Raw genomic sequence first — 20548 nt, forward strand, 5'->3', positions numbered from 1 at the left:
AGTATGCTGGAGACAGACAGGATGTCCTAGTGCAAGTTACAACAGCTGACGATTGTTCTTCTTACAAAGTAGGCTTAACACAATTGTTCTGGGGGAAACAGGTTTTAGGAAAAAAAAGAAAAATTTAGCTGACCAAAACTTGTAGACCGTACAATAATAAGTAAAAGTAATTGAGCAGAGACTTCAAGTGTAATGCCAATCCTTGTGGTCATTTTTCCCACTCAGATAACGTTGGCATGTGATAACTACTAGTGTAGAAAGCAGATTGGTTTGGAAGAGTGCTATTAAATGGGAAAGGAATTTCTGTTTATAAGCAGAGACACAAACATGGGTCACACGGCAGATGGATAAGACCTAAGTACCATCACATCTATTCTAGGCTTCCTTCTAAGCTAGCTCTAGTAGTATGTTTGGTGGGTTTTGTTATATACGTTCTATAAGCTACACACTCATAGGTAATAATAAAATTAATATGTTTCAGTATTTCTTTATTCTATTGTAGTCATTGATACTTTAGTGTTCCCTTTAGCCTGGTTCTAATACCATTATTCTATCTACATTGATACTTGGATGCACTGGCGTCTCCGTGCAGGTGTAAGGTGAATGTAAATGGGCCAGTGACCAGGACAGAGGATTCGGTGTTCATCCTAGTTGTGCTTGTACATGCACAACCCTCTCTGGTGATTCCACCCTGCTTTCCCATTGTAAGCCTTCCAGTTTTTGTAGGGCATTGATGCCCGATTAGGCTGCTATCTATTCGGGTATTTCAGGCTGATTGAATATGGATGTTTTCATGCCTGAAGAAGAAAGCAGTTTGGCTTTCGAAATGACTTGCTGTGTTTTTAACATAAATTCTCTTTTTTAAAGTATTACTGCACTCTGTAGCTTTTTTTGTTGTTGTTGTTGTTTCTAATGTTTTTGTTTTTTGTGCAAGTCGAGTTGAAATGGGGTTGAAATTCAAGGCAAGAACAGCGAAGATTGTTTGCACATGCTAGTGAGTGGACTTATGGGCTCTTTATCAGAATTGTGCCTTGGCTGGCAAGAAGTAATCCTCCCCTCCCCTCTACAGCTCATGTAAACATTCATGTTTTCGTCTATTATTGCCCTACAGAGAACCTTTTTTTTTTTTTTTTTGTTCTCTTTTGTACAGGATCACACTTTGACATCATGATGGGACATTGTGACCTCACAATGTGCTCTGTGACATCACTGTGACCCAGTGGGACATGACAATAGGCCAGTATCACAATAAGCCATGTGACTTGCCTCATTGTTCTGCCACGGGGTTGTGCAGAACCAAATAAGAGGGTCACTTTATTCGCCCACCATCACTTTTTTTCTTTATTGGTACTTAGAAATCACTAACCTAAATTGAAGGTGATTTACTAAAACAGAGAAGACTGTTCATACAGACACGCATCTTTTTCCTGCATTTGGCGGATGGTAATTGAGCTTATAAAAAAGGAATGAAGTTCTCTCCTTATTCCCCACTGACTCAGAAACATCTGCTTGTCTTTATCTACACAATATGCCATGGGAACGGCTAAACACTGAAATTATCTGAAATGATGTATTCCTGCTAAGGTGCTTATATAGATATAAAACCGATGTACTAATTATTTCTTACAGGCTGGTTATCTAAGGCTGGACATAATGGTAGCAACAGCTGACCGCGGCGGGGAAATGCAATAGTTATGTAATATTCATCTGTTTACAGAGATCTATGGTTTCATCTCATTACAGCTGAATAATAGTTATTGGTGATGGAAAAAAAAACTACTCGGCTCGCTTGTAAATGCTGGAAAGGTGAACATCTTGTTGCCTATTACTGGTATTCTCATTTACTTCGGTCATTCTGTATAGCTAATGTCTCCATTTCTGCTCAACAGCGATTATTGGACTGAACTCCCAAACCAGGGAATCTCTTCCACTTGATCTTATGTAATGCATAATGGTTAATTCATCTCTAGGTATAAAGAACAATATCAACATTTATCGTCTTTTTGTCATTCTGAGGTTGGATCTAGAGTTTCACATTATACTGGTAGTGATCAGGCCATGTCTACTTTATCTGCTTAACAAAACTGGGACAAACTTCTGTCTTTAGGCCAGGGCCCCACATTGCGAAAACACATTATTTTAGCAACCCCAGGGCATAAAATCCTGCATTTTACAGTGGCTACATTGCACAAAAACAAATGTTCAGCGGAAATGCTGGGATTTTAGAAATAGGAGCGTTTTTGGAAAGTGCAGCATTGGAAACACTGGAAAACTGTGCAGACTTTCTATAGAAAGATGCAATGTGTTTCCGCCAGGGTCTTTTCCACAAAGTTCTTTTTTCAGCTATTCACTGCCTGGGGCCTTAGCCTTAAAGAATTTGCTCGTTTCCAAAAACATTGCCATTCCTGTAATTGAGTTGTGCTTGGTATTGTAGCTTAGTTGGAAATAATAAAAAAAAACTAAGGACACCTACACACAAAAATTATAATAAAACTATCAAATTTATTATTCACATAAGTAAATTATACAATTTTCCAATATACTTTCTGTATCAATTCCTCACGGTTTTCTAGATCTCTGCTTGCTGTCATTCATTGTTACTTCTAGAGGATACAAATCTGACCATGGTCATGTGATTTACGGTCCATGGTCATGTGAAAAGCAGTAATCAAAGCAAAAGGTGGCTACTTTGAAGAACCTAGAATATAAGACATATTTTCAGTTGTGTCACACTTTTTTGTTACGTATATAATTCCACATGTGTTAATTCATAGTTGTGATGCCTTCAGTGTGAATCTACAATTTTCATAGTCTTGAAAATACAGAAAGCTCTTTGAATGAGAAGGTGTGTCCAAACTTTTGGTCTGTACTGTATATGCAATCTTTCCCCAGGTTTATGACGCCGTATCTGTAGCTAGCATAAAGTAGTGACAGAGACCCTGATTCCATCGGTGTATCACTTACTTTTCAGAAAATTATAACTTATCTGCCACAGCAGGAGCTGAGGCGGGAGACTTCACCATGCTGTGTATGAAATAACTAATTATCTGCTGCAGAGGGAACTGAACGCTGAGTCCTCAGGAGCTGCTTGGCTTCCCCCTCCCACCTGCCACTGATTGAGTGCTTTCTCCCCATGTTCAGTATAGGGAGAAAGCTGTCAATCAGCAGCAGTAGGATGGGTGAGCCCACCACTCTCTTTGAAGATTAAAGAAAGTGATAGACTACTGTAATCAGAATATTGATCACTACTTCATTCTGCGCTCACATGTGTCAGAAACAATCTGGTGATCAATTCCCTTAATGTAAATTCACAATGAAAGTCCATTTAGTGTTCATTTCTGTTAGGCCTCAGCAATTGCATTTATTAAAATTGTCCAAAAAGTGTCTGTTGCACATTAGAAACCAGTCACCGTGTAGCTTCAATTTTATAGGAGGATTTTAAAGGGGGAGACACCAGAACTCAGCATATCAACACAACCTGCAGTTAGATTGGTGAAGGTCACTTGAATCAAATGGTGCTTTTCCTCAGTGCCTATGTTGCTGAGAGAGCGCTGTTTTTGTCATTATGCAAATTAGCTCTTTGGATCGGTGGCAGTGACCTCCAAAAAGGTAAGCCGCAACACCCTCATGTTTCCAAACAGCTCATTTGCTTATTGACAAAAGCCAAAATATCATGGCAATGAAGACCCCAATTCACAAGGGGAAAACACTGTTTCATTCAGATAACCCTAACCTATGTGTCTGCAGGGATGGATTTACATGCTGGGTTATGATGACAGACTCCCTTTAAGTTAGGAAAGCTGCTCTTTCATTAGTAGCTATGGGAAGAAAAGCAGGGGGCGGGGGTTTAGACCATTTTTATAAAAGAGGTCCAGGTCCCCATCATAGTAAACTATTTTGACTACTACCTAGTCAGTTTTGTATACAACCTAAGTAATCTGTGAGTCTAGGGCTTTTTAGGGCTTTGCAAGGTGCCTGATAGAGATGAGCGAGTACTGTTCGGATCAGCCGATCCGAACAGCATGCTCCATAGAAATGAATGGATGCACCTGGTACTTCCACTTTGACGTCAGCCGGACCCTAACCCCCCGCGTGCCGGCTACGTCCATTCATTTCTATGCGAGCGTGCTGTTCGGATCGGCTGATCCGAACAGTAATCGCTCATCTCTAGTGCCTGAGCATTTCCCTGTGGAAGTTTTTAGTGATCTCATAGTCTACATAACAATACAGTTTGATGCATAATTGGGAATGTCAGCTGTATTATTAATAGATATTATACCCTGCTTAAGCAATCTCATAACTGAAAAGCTCCCTCGAGGAAACATTTACATTTACTTTTCTCTGATGTAAACTTCAGGATGTAAAATGTGTATGAAACATACTATCACTTAGTAGTAATAGTTCTAGAAACATATAATACAAAGGAATACCGTGTCATTTTCTTTTATGGTAATTCCGACATTATTACGATCAGCCTGAATTGATATATATTACCTGCACTGAAAAATGTAGAAAATCATAAAAATATTACCTACTGGTATGCTGTAAGAACGGTATCGCTGTAAAACATAATAATAATCAAAACCATAATGAAGACAAACATGTGATCCATCTATTGCTATGTTACATTTGTAAATTATCTATTTATCTATCTATCTATCTATCTATATCTAATATATATTTATAGTTATGTAATCCTTCTAATTTTCTTTCTTAGTTGCGTATTTGGGTCTGTATTGTTGGGCTTGACCATCCAGACTCTCTTCCTTCTCGCTCAGGTAGCCACTTTTGGCTCAGTGACCAGTTCCAGGACTTTAATATGGCTTTAGTTAAAGAGGACCTTTCATGGTCCGGGACACAGGCAGTTCTATATACTGCTGGAAAGCCGGTAGTGTGCTGAATTCAGCGCACTATTGGCTTTCCCGATCTGTGCCCCGGGTAAAGAGCTATCAGTTCCGGTACCGTAGCTCTTTACAGTCAGAAGGGCGTTCCTGACAGTCAGTCAGGAACGTCCTTTTCCACAGCAGCGCCTATAGCGCTGTAGAGTGTGAGCGGGGAGGAACGCCCCTTCCCCCTCCTGATAATACTCGTCTATGGATGGAGGGGGATTGTTCCTCCCCACTGACACTGTACAGCGCGATAGGCGCTGCTGTGAAGAAGGGCGTCCCTAACTGACTGTCAGGAACGCCCTTCTGACTGTAAAGAGCTATGGTATCGGGACCTCTAGCTCTTTACCCGGGGCACAGTTTGGGAAAGCCAACAGTGCGCTGAATTCAGCGCACTGTCGGCTTTCCAGCAGTATATAGAGCTGCCTGTTCCCCAAACTATGAAAGGTCCTCTGTAAGCATGTATACTCACCGTCATTTTGGCTTTAGGGCAGGTTGTGTGTGCAGTAGTGCAGTGTCTATGTGTTTACTTTCATCTGACCCACTGAGTACATAGAAGCCTCAGATACATGGGCTGCCTTGACCCTGTTGAGTGTTTTATGACCCTTCATGTTGGCAAAAACACAAAAGACATATTTTACGTCCGCAGTTATGCCACCAAACAGTTTTACTACATACTTTGTCTTATTTATTAGGTTACTAGACGTATTTTTGTGATCTTTCATCATTTTATTTTTGTAATATTTTTTACCAGTTTTTTTTTCAGTGTTATTAGTAACATTTTTATTAGCACAAAGTTGCTACATTTCCAAAGGAATCATTTATTTATACAGTATGAGGTATAATCTTGTAGTATACTTTAGTTTATTTGTGTATTTAACTACTGTATGTTGTTTGTTTTTTACACCAAGTGTCCCCTATTTATTTTGAGCATTTAGTCTTTGGTGCTTTACATATATAAACATGGTTTATATACTTAATACAAAAACAGGTAGAGAATATAAATGCACATAGTGACTGGTACAGAGACAGCCAGGACTCTGGCCGCAGGGGCTTACCAACTATTATAGAAATGCATGTTCTAGCCCATATACAGTGATAATTGTCCTGTGTTTAGTGATGTAAGGAGGCAGAGGGAACTGCCAACTTCTTATCGTGTCTACAAGATAAGACTGGTAAGTGACTTGCACAAATGGTAAATGGGTAAAATGACCATTCAGACTTTTGGCAAATGGACGCTGAAAATGCACTTGCTATTAAACAATAAATATAGTTTGTTAACCCAGGTTTAGTTTACGACAACTATAGTAGGAGGCACAGTCACTATATCCAGCCCTGCTAGTATGTACAGAGGAAAAAGTGACCCACACAGTTGATATTAACAGCAGCGTACGCTAACTCAGTTTTCTAATTGGATTGCCAGTATAAGGGTAAGTTCACACAGAGTTTTTTGGCCGTATCCGCCTCAAAATCCAGACCAAAAAGACGGCTCTCATTGAAATCAATGGGAGCCGCTCAGGAGTTTTTTCCAGGAGCCATTTCTTCTGGCTCCCAGAAAAAAGAAGCGAGATGCTCATTCTTCAGGCCGAGTCGCCTCGCGATTCGGCCTGAAGACATTCCCTCCTCCGGACTATGCCTAATCTGGATGGATGCTGGTGCAGTGCAACGGCTTTCAGTCACGGCTACCTGCCTCAGGTTTCGGTCAAAAAAACCCTGTCTGAACACTGCATTCACACTGAAGATTTTTTTTTTTGTCAGGAATGTGGTCAGGAAACTGACTCAAATTCTTCCTCCTAAAAACGCCTCATCGTAGGACTGTATGGTGTATGGAGGATATGTTAGGGTGCTCTCAAACATATCTCAATGCAGTTTTACGAGGCAATTTAGAGGACCGCAAAGAATGGGTACATACAATATATAGGAGTGGTACTATTTAAAAAGTGCTGCAAAAAACGGCGTCAAAACACATTGTATGAAACTAATGTGAGTTCTCTTTTCTTAAATCCCTCTTGTGCTGTATTCACACAGAGACTCCCTTGACATTTGAACAGATCAGCAATCTTCTATTGCTTTCAGCAGTAATATCGGTGTTCAGGTAGGCTCCACTCCGCCAAGATTTGCTTCTAACAATATTGACATAGTTGAAATGCAGCAGAAAGTAACATAACATGTCTTTGTAAGGCGGAGTAGAATGTAACACCTTAGAAGAGCTTTGCCTTTGACCTGTTCTGTGGTTAGAGTTTACTTAGCTGTGATGTTCTCTCTCTGACAGGTGAATAGACGTACAGACAGACAGATACAACTGTATTTTAACAGCATGAAATGCAGCCAAGAAAAATGTCAGCTTAAGACTTACCAAGTCTCTGCGTCTTATCCAATCCCTGACGTGCTCTATCCCCAAGTGTAGCATTTTGCTAACCAAGCCTTCGGTTTTCTTATCAAGTCTTGCCTAGTACTTTACTAAGCCCCTTTCTCTTGTATACCTTCAGGTTAATGGAGCTTTCCCTCGGCAGAAATTTGCACTTTTAATGTGCTCTGAATTTTTCATTGTTATGGCTGTGCGGGGAGAGGAGAGGCTGTTTTGTAAGTGACAAGTGTATCATTTTCAGAGGAGATGTATTGTATGTAGGACTTCAGCTCATTCTGTCATCCGGCGGTAAGGTCCACGGTAATGACTCTCTCAGGATTCCTCTTCAATGAAAACTTAAACTTCAGGGGCTTATTTTATACAAGCACCTAATACAAAATGTTATGATTCTCGGCAGATTATGGCTCTCCAGTGATACATTCTCCAGGAATGTTTTTTTTACTAGCTTGCAATGTAAAATAAAAGGATACCTTTTATGGCTTATGAATGCAAGTGATTTAATCGCGCCGTGAGGCCTTGGCATTAAACTGAAAGCCTGGCAGGCTATAGTATTGCTACCAGTGTAATACAGAGTATGGTAAATTCTACTCAAACTGCATTTACCGGGGTCTAAGTCATGTAGTATAGAGAGATGGTCAAGTATGTGGGTCTTCCCATTCATGTCTACGAACACTTGCATGGACATACCTCCATCCTGAGCAGCCACAAGATGAGGGTTCTGTAGATATGTCATAAATGTGTCAGATGTTAAAGTCACCAAGGTGAAGCATATTAAATCAGCAAAACTGAGACATACAGAAAGGCGAACCCGATTGTAACGCCCTTTTCCCCATGAAAATCCATGTGTCCATTGCCAAGATATTAATTTATTGCATAATATGCAAGTGAGTAGTCTGGAGCTCTGAGGGTGGTTCTATTGCTCTAAAGGCCTAGTTCACACGGGGTTCCGCATGAACACATTCCGTCGCGGTTTTCCGCTCCGGATTAGGCCCAAATGAATGGAAATAGTCCGGAGGGAGGTGTTGCGAGGCGGACGCCATGGCTGAATCAGCCACACAATCCGCCTGAAGAAAGGGCAGCTCGCTTCTTATTTCCGTGAGCGGGAACACACCAGCGGATAAAAAAACACTAGTTGTCTACATAGATTTCTATTGTGAAGGGGCAGGGTGAATACTGGGCTTTATTTTGCAGACAAAAATTGCGCAAGGTCATGTGCATGAGATGAGGACTTACTTTGTGGCAGCATTTTCATTTAAAGGGATCCTATCATTGGATACCCTTTTTTTTCTGACTAACACGTAGGAGTAGCCTTAAGAAAGGCTATTCTTCTGTTACCTTTAAAGGTCTTCTCTGTGCCGCCGTTCAGTAGAAATCCGGGTTTTCTTCTGTATGTAAATGAGTTCTCTCACAGCACTGGGGACGGTCCCCAGCACTCATACAGCACTGGGGGCGTCCCCAATGCTGCAAGAGAACTCTCCAGCGACACCTCTATCTTCTTCTGGAACACCCTCTCCCTGTGTCTTCTTCCGTCCTGGGTTTTAATCCACTAGGCCTCGGGACTTGGGCAGAGCTGAATGTGCATGCCCGGGCCTCAAGAAAATGGCCGCTTACACCAGCTTACTGTGTAAGCGGCCACAAGAAAACGGCCACTTACACCAGCTTACTGTATAAGCAGTTAGCTCTGCCCGAGGCCTAGAAGATTGAAACCCAGGAAGGAAGAAGACAGACGCGTCACTGGGGATTTCTCTTGCAGCATTGGGGACGCGCCCCAGTGCTGTTTGAGTGCTGGGGACCGCCCCCAGTGCTGTGAGTGAGAGAACTCATTTACATACAGAAGAAAACCTGGATTTCTACTGAATGGCGGCACAGAGAAGACATCTAAAGGTAGGAGAAGAATAGCCTTTCTTAAGGCTATTCCTACATGTTAGTCAGGAAAAAAAGAGTATTCAATGATAGTATCCCTTTAAATGAAAATTCTTCCAAAAAGTAAGTCCTCATCTCATGCATATGACCTTGTGCAATTTATGTCTACAAAATAAAGCCCAGTATTCACTTTGTGATCCATTTCTTATTACTGTTTCTTCAGCATAAATGCCATATAACCAGAACAAATGAGAGGCAGTGTTAGTGTAAAACTAGTCTAACAAAGAAATTACATTAAGGACCATCCATAAAACCTAACTTTTACTTCACCATTAAAAAAAATAAAAAGAAACACAATACTATACAATATATTCATAGAAGTAGTGGATTGGGGAAGATTCTATGTTGACCTACAGTCCATAGCCTTTTGTAGGGAACCTTACTTAAAATGCAAACAATGAATACTTTCTACACCTACGCCTTCTTCCTGCTCTCAGTTTAAGGAAGCTTGCCTCTCCAATCTGACAGCAGTCATTTTGAGCCTGGGCCAATATGAGAACAATGTATGTGGCACTTGACTTGCATTCAGACACATTAGACTGTTTACAGCACAGAACCAGCTCTGAAATAACCGAGTTGAGCTTGGAACAGACTGTGAAGCAGCGGTCAGTATCCATCACACCCCAGATGCTAAAAATGTGAGTCATCGGTGCAGCAAATGCAGTATTTCTTGTCGTTGTGTGTGAAAATATAATGATGGGTGTCTTATGTTCTAGATATTACGTTTTCCCTTATGTTTAGATAAACTAAAACTTTTTTATGTCTTTGGGGCTGATTTGTTTCTCCATTCTGCACAAGCCTTATCTCTACAGTGACATACTCTGTGGTTATTGGCTATGCATATTTATGTGGTATGGGGTTTTTATTGCTATAAATAGGGTTATTTCTTTGCTGCCAGTAGAACTATCACTCCTGTAATAACTATATTTTTATACAATATGATTTACTGCTCTTTGGTTGACTTTTGCACATTTTAAGGCGACATGCACATGGTGATTGAGGGCCACGGACTGCACATGGATGTCATTCATTGGGGCCAGTGAGCACAGTCTGCAAAACAGACAGACAGTCATAGGACCTGTCTTGAGTTTTGCTTACGGCTCACGACCCCATACACTAGACAGTGAAAATGCACGTTTGTGTGTATGGGGCCTTAGGGATGACTGGGTGAAAAACACGGCTAGCACACTGTCATAGCACATGGTCATGTGTATGAGGCCTCATTGTCAAAAAGGACTTTGTCATCTCTTTGAAAAATAAACAAGACAGAATAACGTTTCCCTTGTTTTTAAAATTAAAGTCAATGTGCACTATCTGCATCTGTCATTTCATTCCTTTTTTCAGTCTGCTGTTCTGATCCTATTGTTTTATCCCAATTTAATATAATGCTTTGTCCCAACTCAGTCCATATGTTTTCTAAACTTTTTTGTGTCCTTGGGCAACTGTATTATTCAATATCATTCTAGACCTTGCTCTCCTATAGAAACACATGGCCAGTCTTCCTCGTGTAGCTGACTTTCTATAAACTAGAAATTTCACCCGGCAGTTGTCAGACACCTCCCCTCCTCATCTGGCTCTACCTCCTTTGTTCTTCTGTTTGTCCCCCTTGCATAGAGAGCTGCTAATAATGCCATTTCTGCCCGCTCTAGTAGACGAGGTGAGCAATGATGTAGTAGGTGATGTGATGTCAATATATGATGTGGGATTTCCATGCAGCTCGGATGAGCCAATGTGGACATATTATTATTATTATTATTATTATTATTATTATTATTATTATTATATTGCGTATCAATGCAATATGTCAGTGCCATGCAGTGTATCCTATGAGAAGAAATCACTTTACTTTTGCTTGCCTCATGCATTTAAGAGCTGAGAGGGAAAATCATATGACAAGCAGGAGGCAGGGGAAACTGGCTGAAGCTGCATCACAAGACTCTGGTTCTATGTTACTAGTCTGTTACTTGCAGACCTTAGATAGGACTTAAATTGCATTGTCAATTGAAGGTCTGTGGGTGTCCAACAACTGTAACTGCTATGGATTAGCTGGTTGGCATCATGTTAATCGATCACATAGCCTGATCCCAGTGCAATCCCATTCAAATTAATGGACTGAACTGCAATAATAAGTACAGCTGCTGTACAAATATTATGGCACAGTGCTTAGTAAGTACTGATGGGCTGTACTCGCCCAAACAATGCCTCTCTAAACAGCTAGTTGGCCAGGGGCCGGGTGTCAGACCTGCCAATCTTAAATTAATGACCTATAGGTCATCAATAATGTAGCTAGTTAAGTAAAATGTATTGAGTTGGGCTCAGAATGGAAACCTTAACATAAAAAAGTAACACCGCTGGGCTCTACTACCTAGTATCTGTTGTCAGGGTCTGGGGTTGCTAGTTGGGGTGGCATAGACACACAAGTCCAGTTTCTTTAGTCCAAAACAAAGGTAGAGTTTTATTTTCACTCAAAAATATAGTGCAGTAACAAAAGGAAACAATACAAAAATAAATACCTGCCCGGCTAGGCTCTAACTAAACATAGAATAGGTTACCTTACCTAGAATCACCGAAATCAAAAGCCAGTTGAATCTCAAAATTATTACCTCTTTCTTTGGCTCTCCAGCCAAACTCTGCCAAAGTGTTGCTGCTGGAGCTGGCTTCTTAAGCCTCCCTTGATGAGCAGATTCTCTGCAGCTGAGTCGCTGCCAGAACATCCCCAAAGTGCGGACTGGAGGGGGGTGGAATGACAGGTCCCACTACCAACCTACCTGCCATTCCTAAAAATTTAGCCCAGTAACCAGAACTCTGAAATAACCCTCAGACAACAATCGTTATCTGCTGAGAAACATTCTTTCTAGAGTTTTCTCATCTCACTCACCTTAGTAATCTGGGTGAGATGTACACCCTCTCCATTACCTGACCAGCCATCGTCTTACACTGTAGACATACAGGAAACATCTAGAAATGCCACTCAGAGCTGTGACCCAGTGACTGGCTGAGCGGCCGTCTCTCGGCATTCTCTGTGTGTGCCAAAACCTCAGGAAAAGACAAGTTGGAACGCAGGTAGCACTGGGACAGAACCAGCGCGGAGATCATGATGGTGAGCGTATTTTTAAAATAAACTGGTGTTTCTAAATGGATAAAACTTATACATTTCTATAACACAACTGTGCTATAGTCAGTCACAAAGAACGTATTATTAGAATGTAAATGATGTGTGTCACCTTGACTATACACTTCACAGCTTTCTTTTATTCCCTCTCCTTTTCTTGCTTTTCCATCACTGTAAAAACATGACCCGGAAGAGTAAATTTAACTTTGTCGCTTCTGTTGTTGTTGTTCATTTGCATAAGATATTAAGTGACAAAAAAAATCTCTTTACTTCCAAACACTTGTGATGCTGATTTTCAGACAACCCCCACACATGTGGTCTCCTTTGTTTAGATGTGATGGGCAGTGACAATTCTTCTAATCCCTTTAATCATCTCTTGTAGCAGCTCATGTAACTAGATTAATCCCACATAAAAGATACTGCCGAAGATTTCCTTGGAAACAAGATCAACAGGTTTTTGTGTAATCCATCACGATTTGTACCTGTAACCAGGAGCGGGAGGGAAGCTAATGATGGTGGTCTTACTCATCCTGTTGTGATCGAGCTGTCATTGTAGCTTTACACCTCCACACGATGGTCCTCGCAAAACTCGCTCCATTTCAGCCCCATTGGCTCACGGCTTCCCTAATACTTGCATCAGTTTACCATTCCCTCTAGCCTGCAGCACTGTATATTTAGGTCACAATAGTGCTTAGATATCGGCTTGCGCTCAGTTGTGCTGAACTTGGAAAGTTGTTCCTGTCTATTTTTCATAATTAGGACAGAATAAATGGCGGACTTGCAGGAATAATTTACTAGATTAGTTTGTAATAACTTTAGGCAATAGAAGTGCATTTATACCGTTAAGATGTATTGGGTCTAAAATTGCTCTAGATCCCGGAATTTGGGGGTGTACTGTTACTACTTATCGAGGGCACCATTGAATTTAGATACAAAGAAAATGACAAAGGTTAAAGTTGGGAAAATCTGAAGCAGTCACCTAACATTACAGTAGGAGATGAACAGTGGTCCAATTATTGGGACCCCTACCAATCCTAAGAACAGAACTCCGATATCTTTAGTACTCTCACTAAATTAGTAAGGGAGAATGGGACTTTTGTTACCAGGATCAGTGAAGGTTCCAGCAGTCTGACTCCCACCATTCAGATAGATAGATACAGTAGACAGATAGATGGATAGATGGATGCTGAAAAATCAAAAAAGTGTTACTTGTCTCTCTCCAATTCCCTGCCGATCTGGTTTCATCACTGCCTGGGTGCCTGCTGGTTTTTACTACCTGATGTCTCTTGACACACAATTCCTGGAAATGCCGTCTCAGAAAGCTGCAGCCAATCTCCTGGCATTGCTTCAGTTGAGACCCGCTGTAGGAAGCCCAGGTTTATAGACGTAGTGTGGGAAATGGAGTAGTAGGGGATCAGTTTAGTAATAGATGAGTATCACTTTTTATGTTAGTACCCCATTTGTAGATGCTTTAAATACATATTATTTCTCTGAAAGACCCCATTAAGTCACAGTGGCTTACAGACCTTGATGGGTGGAGTACTGTCTACTAGTAAAATTGGCTGTTACCCATTCAACCCTCATCTATGTGGCTCTCCATGGAAGCCCTAACCATATAAATTCAGGCAATATTGACTATGTAGCTATATCTCCTAGGAGTGCCAATGTAGATATGTAGGTATGATATAACAATACTAGTAAACATGTGCAGATATTTTACTACAATAATACGATTTTATAATTTATTTTTCCAAGTTTGCTTCTTTTTTTAACTGAATGTGACTGATGGTTTAATCAAAGTTGAATGCTGCAGCTCACAGTGAACAAAAGGATGAGGGCTTATGCCCTGCCGACTACATGTACAGTCTGAATCCCTGGTTAAAAGTTTAGACCTAATATTTAAAGGGGTTAAATGAAGTTGTACCTGCCAGATTCATATTGGAAAGCTGAAGGTGATGTTTGTAGCTGTAGGCCTATGGAAGATCACCCTGTAAATTTATTAGAGCTATAGGAAGATAAATTATTGTAGCAGAATTGTCTTAATAAATAGCCTGATGTTTACTTTCACTCAAAGACAATCAATGTGTTGACCTATTGGATATGCAACCCAAGGCTAGGTACACACTACTGTCATTACAGTTCTTTTCTGTTATAGCATGAGAGCAGCGGCCTGATATGAAGACTGCCTCAGAGAGTGTGCAAAACAATCTAGAAAGGTGATTTCTTCTGTCATATTTGTTTACTTTTCAAAAGAAAGAAAAAGTCGTACCCACAAGCCTACAATACTGTACCCTTTACCCAGTGAAAATACAGCACAATGCTGTAATAGATTGGCAGTTGTGTTATTTTTTTAGCTTATGACAGATTACATTGACACTCCGTTAACTGTCAGCATATCCTCACATGTTATATTATAGTACATAGCACTGCTGCCATTTTTGACTGCACCTGTGACACAGTGTTTGTTCATGAGCTTCCTAACATAGTTACTATTCACTATTAGACAGCACCTGTCACACAGTTATATGAAATTGATGACCGTCCAGTCTCTTTTTTTTAATCAGATAATTTTTATTAACAAATTTTTCTTTACATAAAATCAAACAATCGACAAAGCAACAGCAACACAATAACAATTCAAAGTAAATATGGAGACACAATCCGACATATAAAGAGGCAGGGGGGGGAAGTCCATTAGGACAACCGTCCAGTCTCTGGTTCTTTATACTTATGGTGTCTTACCTGCAAGAATATAGAGGGGGGGATAATCAAATTGCTCTCCTCTAGTAGGCAGAGATGGTACAATTTCTAGTTGGCTATGTGATAGTGCTAAGGCACAGAGAAAGAGAAGACCAGTTAGATTTGTGAATTTACGATGGTGTCTGAACTGTAGGAAAGGGAGTACAAGAAGAAGAAGTTGTCTGTTGCAATTTGGCGACAAGATAGAAAGTGCATTGCACTGTGTCTCGTATATGTTTGTATCAATGTTTTTGCACCAGGACCTGTGTGCAACGTCAACCCCTATGGACATCATGGGTTTTCCAACATGTTCCAGTGGCCCCTGACAGGCAGGTTTGGGGAGTTTGTTTTGCAGTAGGTAAACAAAAAAGCAATGACAGAGCTCTTATGGGACTCACTACGATCAATTACAAACCAGATGTACAGGAATCCATTCTACCTGTCATGGATGTGAAATTTGGTCATTTAGTGCAAGAAACAATCAATGACTGATGTCTAAGAAAAAAGAGGGGATTGTTTGCTACAGGAAAGGTCTGGCCGTGAACACGGAGCTTTCTCTGGACATGAGAGGCAGTGGTCAGTGCTACGTGACCGCAGAGCTCACTGGTTTTACATTGCTGCAGGATTTTAGAACAGTAGTCACATCCAAGCTGTGAACCCAGTATGTTTCCTAAGGCTCCGTTCTCACTAGCATCATGACTTCTGTACAGTATAGTGGATCTGTCAGTTTTGCATTATGTGGGTTTTTTTTTTACTGTGTATATATCTCCTTTCTGTAAAACATGTCTGTCCTCTGACATTCTTGCCCGCATCCATAAACCGAACGCACCCACCTAAAATTCTAACAAATGCCTTGCATACCTTCTCTGTTTGCGGTTTCTTGATTCTGCTACAGTACTCCTAAATGTACTGTGCAAGGCCAATGTATCTAGTATAGCTTATATCAGAGATGTTGGAAGATTTTTTGCACATATTTTTGGAATAGCTTTCACTGTGCTAACTATATCTGACTGAAATCCCTGCACTTTCCATGTTTAGGAGTCTGATGGGCGGGTTTAAACAATGAGTGACAGCTCTGCACAGTTGAGTGTGTCTATACAGATAATAATAATAAATTTTATTTATATAGCGCCAACATATTCCGCAGCTAGCTGTCTGTCACGGCCCATTGGATTTCTGTTGGACTCCGAATCTTTTCCTACAAAACTATATATCACCCTGCCCAGCTTATTCCGATATATACCATACTGCTTGCAGAACAGTCAGCATATTTAGTGTGACAGGATTCGTGTTAAAGGAGTTTTCCATGACTTACAATATTGGTGACCTATCATTAGGAATGGTCAGCAATTACTGCTTGAAAAGGGTCCCATATCCAAGGTCCTGTCCGATTAGCTGTAAGAAGAGACCATGGTGCTCAAGAGCACTGCAGCCTCGTCGCTGAGCTTCATATTCCTCAGTCACATGGCACAGCTGCACCTCAGTCCTATTCAAGTATATGCGGCTGAACTGCAATGCTAAGCACAACCCCTGCAATATGTATAGTGCGGTGCTTGGAATTCAGTCAGTAGGTCGCAGGGCCCTCCGAAATGCTGGAGACTCTTCAACCAGTTGGACTGGATGTCCCATCTGTCAGACTGATTATATATTGGTGACCTATCCAAAGAATAGATCATGAGGCTATAAGTCTCAGAAAATCCCTGTTTGTATACTTTTAACTACCTGTCCTCCATATTTTTCTGTATCAATCTGTCCTGAGATTGACCACATTATTGTGTGACATGCCGCTGTATTATGCAAGGTGTTATCTATACAGAAACTCTAAGCTCACGCTCTATTTTCAGTTTGGTTTTTGCAGTTTTGATTGACAAGTTTCAAGTGCTGGTTTCTGTTTTAACTCTGGAAAGATGTTTGACCTTGTATTGCCATTGACTGGAAAGCAGAGAAAAGGGCAGGAAAGCTTTCTGCATTCCAGCGGTATCTACATCACATACAAAACTGCGGCTGCCTGAGTGAGAGAGTGCGAAAGGTTACTTGTCTTCTAGTGGACATCTGTCAGTGTGCCAACAAGCTGGCATGGCATTCTTATTAGATAAAGTGCTGGTAAAGTTTTCTTGTCACCTTGTGGAGTCCATATTTGTGGGCTGAACAAACCAAGAAGAACAAAGCGTCCCATGTCCTAGTGATGTCACTTGACCCTATGGAAATGATAGTTCTCAAACAACAGTAGGGTCTGAGCATAATTTAGATGCACTGTGGCCGGCTGACAAATGGTCTATTATAGACACGTGCTTTATTTCCAGACGTTGTCCCATAATAACGGTACCATTAATGACTTATTCATAACACGTCATAAAGCCCCTTCACACAGTCAGTATTGGATCAGTATTTGTAACACAAAACTTGGAGTGGCTCCAAAACACTGAATAGGTACAAATGATTCTACTTTTTTCTCTGTATAGGTTGTACTTTTGCTTTTGACTTGCAAATACTGATGCAAAACACTGACTGATTGTGTACAAGTGCCCTAAGGGGGCATTCACACAGAGTAACGCAACACTGATTCTGGCACAATAACTCGTGTAAGAATCAGCGCTGCAAAACAGAATCCCGTTGACTTCAATGGGTTCCGTATAATGCGCGTTACACAGCCTCCCATTGATTTCAATGTGTTACCCGAGTTAAACGGAACCCATTGAAGTCAATAGGATTCTGTTTTGGGGCGCTGATTCTTAGGGTGCATTCACACAGAGGAAAATGTCGCTGAATTTGGTGTGGAATTTCAGCGCTGAAAAAAAGCCTTTCATTGACTGCAATGAAGTCAATGGGAGGCTTTTTTTTCAGCGCTGAATCTGACTTGGATTCCACACTAAATTCAGCGCCATTTCCCTCCGTGTGAATGCACCCTTAAGCAAGTTATCGCCCCTATTCAGTGCCGCGTTACTCTGTGCGAATGGCCTCTATGACCTCTGACCACAAACCACATGTGCTGTGCACAATTTTGGACATCTGTATATAGTTATTGCTGTACTTGGAGCAAGTGCAGAGAGGACGGCCGACATAATTAAGGGGATGGGTGTATACAAATTCAAGATGGTCCTGGGTGTCTTTCTTGAAAATAATAATAATATCACAGGTTATGGGGGCTAGAAATTTTTGGGATGGAACATTGATCTAATTGCCATATTTGGAGTTTGAAAGGATTTTTTTCCTCTGATGGGGCAATTGGCATTAGCCTTGTGTTTTTTTTGCCTTACTCTGGATCACATTCTTACGTTTATAGATTTAACTTGCTACGGTGTCTCTTTATCCAACCAGATCAACAATATTATTATGGTCCAGAAAATCTGGACTGTATATTGCTCACATTTCCCGGACACATTTGGCTCAGAGACTGAGAATCCTTGCATCACCATAATATATAGTGCTAGGAGTTCTTACATCCCTACTGTCCTGTACTATATACAGTGCTGCAGGGACTCCTAACATTCTAGTATGTAAAAAGTCCCGGTCTCAGGACCACATTGAGTCTGGGAAATGCCAGAAAAATCCAGACCATACTTGCCCATATGTATGGGGCCAAAAGGTAGGATAACTGGTCATCTAGGTTTCCTTCTGTAACTTGTATTTATTTCAGTGCTCTACACACAGCGAGATTATAAAGAGAGTTAAAGTGCGATCTGCTTAAAATGTTACACAATATTAGAAGTGCCGTGGCCTCGGTACACCGGCTTCTATGTGGATCACATTAGTTTGACGTTATTCTTTGCAGGAGAACAGGGAGATAAATCAGACACACACCTGAGACACTTCAATCCCGAAGCTTTATGAAATGAGATTGTTTTATATCACTGAGGATGTATGGGAAAAGTAAAGACATTATACACAATTACAATATATCTTGTGACTGACAAGAAGTTTATTGAATGCTAAAGGCATCAAATCCATTCAGGATTTCATCTCTGTATATCTCTCCTGCCCCTTAAATCCTTAATGTGATTCAGTAAATTATACACGCCAGTACAATGACTTGAAGTCACCTGTCAGCAAATATTGGTATCTGTATATATGCATTGTACTTATATTATGTGAATTATATATTTTAGGATGTGTGCTTTACACAGTCGTCTATGGGTCTGTACTCTAGCTCCATGCATCTCTAACAGGGGTGAACCTGGCCCTTTCACCGCCCGAGGCGAACGACAGGACAGCTTGTCCTGGACTGGTTTAGGTAAGGAAAAATGCCGCCCTCCCTGGGGCCCTGACATAGCGCCGCCTGAAGTGGTTGCTTCAGGTCGCCTCATGGGAGGTGCGGCGCTGATCTCTAAGGGTCTGTTCGCACAGTGTTTTGCAAGCAGATTGTGAAGCGGAACCCGCCTCAAAATCTGCCTGAAAAAAACACCTCCCATTCATTTCAATGGGAGTCAGTAGCAGTTTTTTTTTCAGCTAGCAAAAAAAAGTGACATGACGTATCTTCAGGTGGATTCCGCCTGGAAAAACCCACTGAAGTCAATGGGAGGCAGAAAAATCGCAAGGTGGGTTTTTGACGCTGTTTTTGAAGAAACCACTAACTTTTTTTTTTTTAACCACATGAGGACCGCCGTACGTAAATTTACGGCCTCATGTGCTGGTACCTAAAGACCGGACTATTGCCGAAATACGTCCGGCCTTTAGGTACCTTTCTGGCGGGGGGAGGGGTGCGGGGGGGACAGGGGTTAGGTGTTACTAACACCTAACCCCTTCCTCCATAACGTCCAGTGGGAACTGAGTCCGACTGGACGTGTTAACCCTTTCGATCGCGCCGTCAAACATCACGGCGCGATCGAAAGGGATCCGCCGATATTTGAAAGTGATCGGCACCCCCCGCGGCGAGATCGGGAGGTGCCGATGTCAGTAGAAGGTAGTCTGGGGTCTGGCCAGTGACCCCAGACTACCGGAGCCCCACATACCTGGTGATCCTGCCAGGCGGTGGAGGAAGTGAGCGATGTGTCTCACTTCCTCTGCAGCTTACAGGACACGAGCAGGCTCATGTCCTGCTCGTGTCCTGTCTGCTACTGTGCTGAATCAGCTGATGCTTTCATCAAAGCATCAACTGATTCAAGTGTCCTAAAGGGACACATGAAAAAGTAAAAAAAAAAGTTTAAAAAAAAAAAAAGTGTATGAAAAAAGTAATAAAGTTCTAAAGTCTAAAAATCCCTTTTTTCTATACAAAATGAATTATATAAAAAAAAGCACTAAAAATTAAAAAAAGCAATGCATATTTGGTATCGTCGCGTCCGTAACAACCTGTACAATAAAACTGAAATAATATTTAATGTACACAGTGAAGGTCGGGAAAAAAAAACGGAAAAAACTCGCCGGAAGTAATGATTTTTCGCCATCTCACCATACAAAATATGCTATAAAAAGTGATCAAAAAGTCATATGCATCCGACAACAGTACCAATAAAAAGCACAGGTTGTCCCGCAAAAAATAAGCCCTCAACCAACACTGTCAACCGAAAAATAAAAATGTTACGC

General features: G+C 41.2%; 1 protein-coding gene across 11 annotated transcripts in view; it reads left to right on the top strand.

The window, feature by feature from the left end:
- SORBS2 (sorbin and SH3 domain containing 2) overlaps positions 1 to 20548 on the top strand; it is a 218724-nt gene that overhangs the window by 75370 nt on the left and 122806 nt on the right. Inside the window, exon 1 of one of the 11 annotated variants that reach the window (XM_075258884.1) lies at positions 9375 to 9815. The exons of the other annotated variants lie outside the window; for them this stretch is intronic. The gene's annotated coding sequence lies outside the window, so the exon portion shown is untranslated. Of the gene's footprint in view, positions 1 to 9374; positions 9816 to 20548 lie in introns of those variants that run through there. 11 annotated transcript variants of the gene reach the window in all.

Source organism: Leptodactylus fuscus, chromosome 1, assembly GCF_031893055.1.
Source record: "Leptodactylus fuscus isolate aLepFus1 chromosome 1, aLepFus1.hap2, whole genome shotgun sequence".
NCBI classification, from domain to species: domain Eukaryota; kingdom Metazoa; phylum Chordata; class Amphibia; order Anura; family Leptodactylidae; genus Leptodactylus; species Leptodactylus fuscus.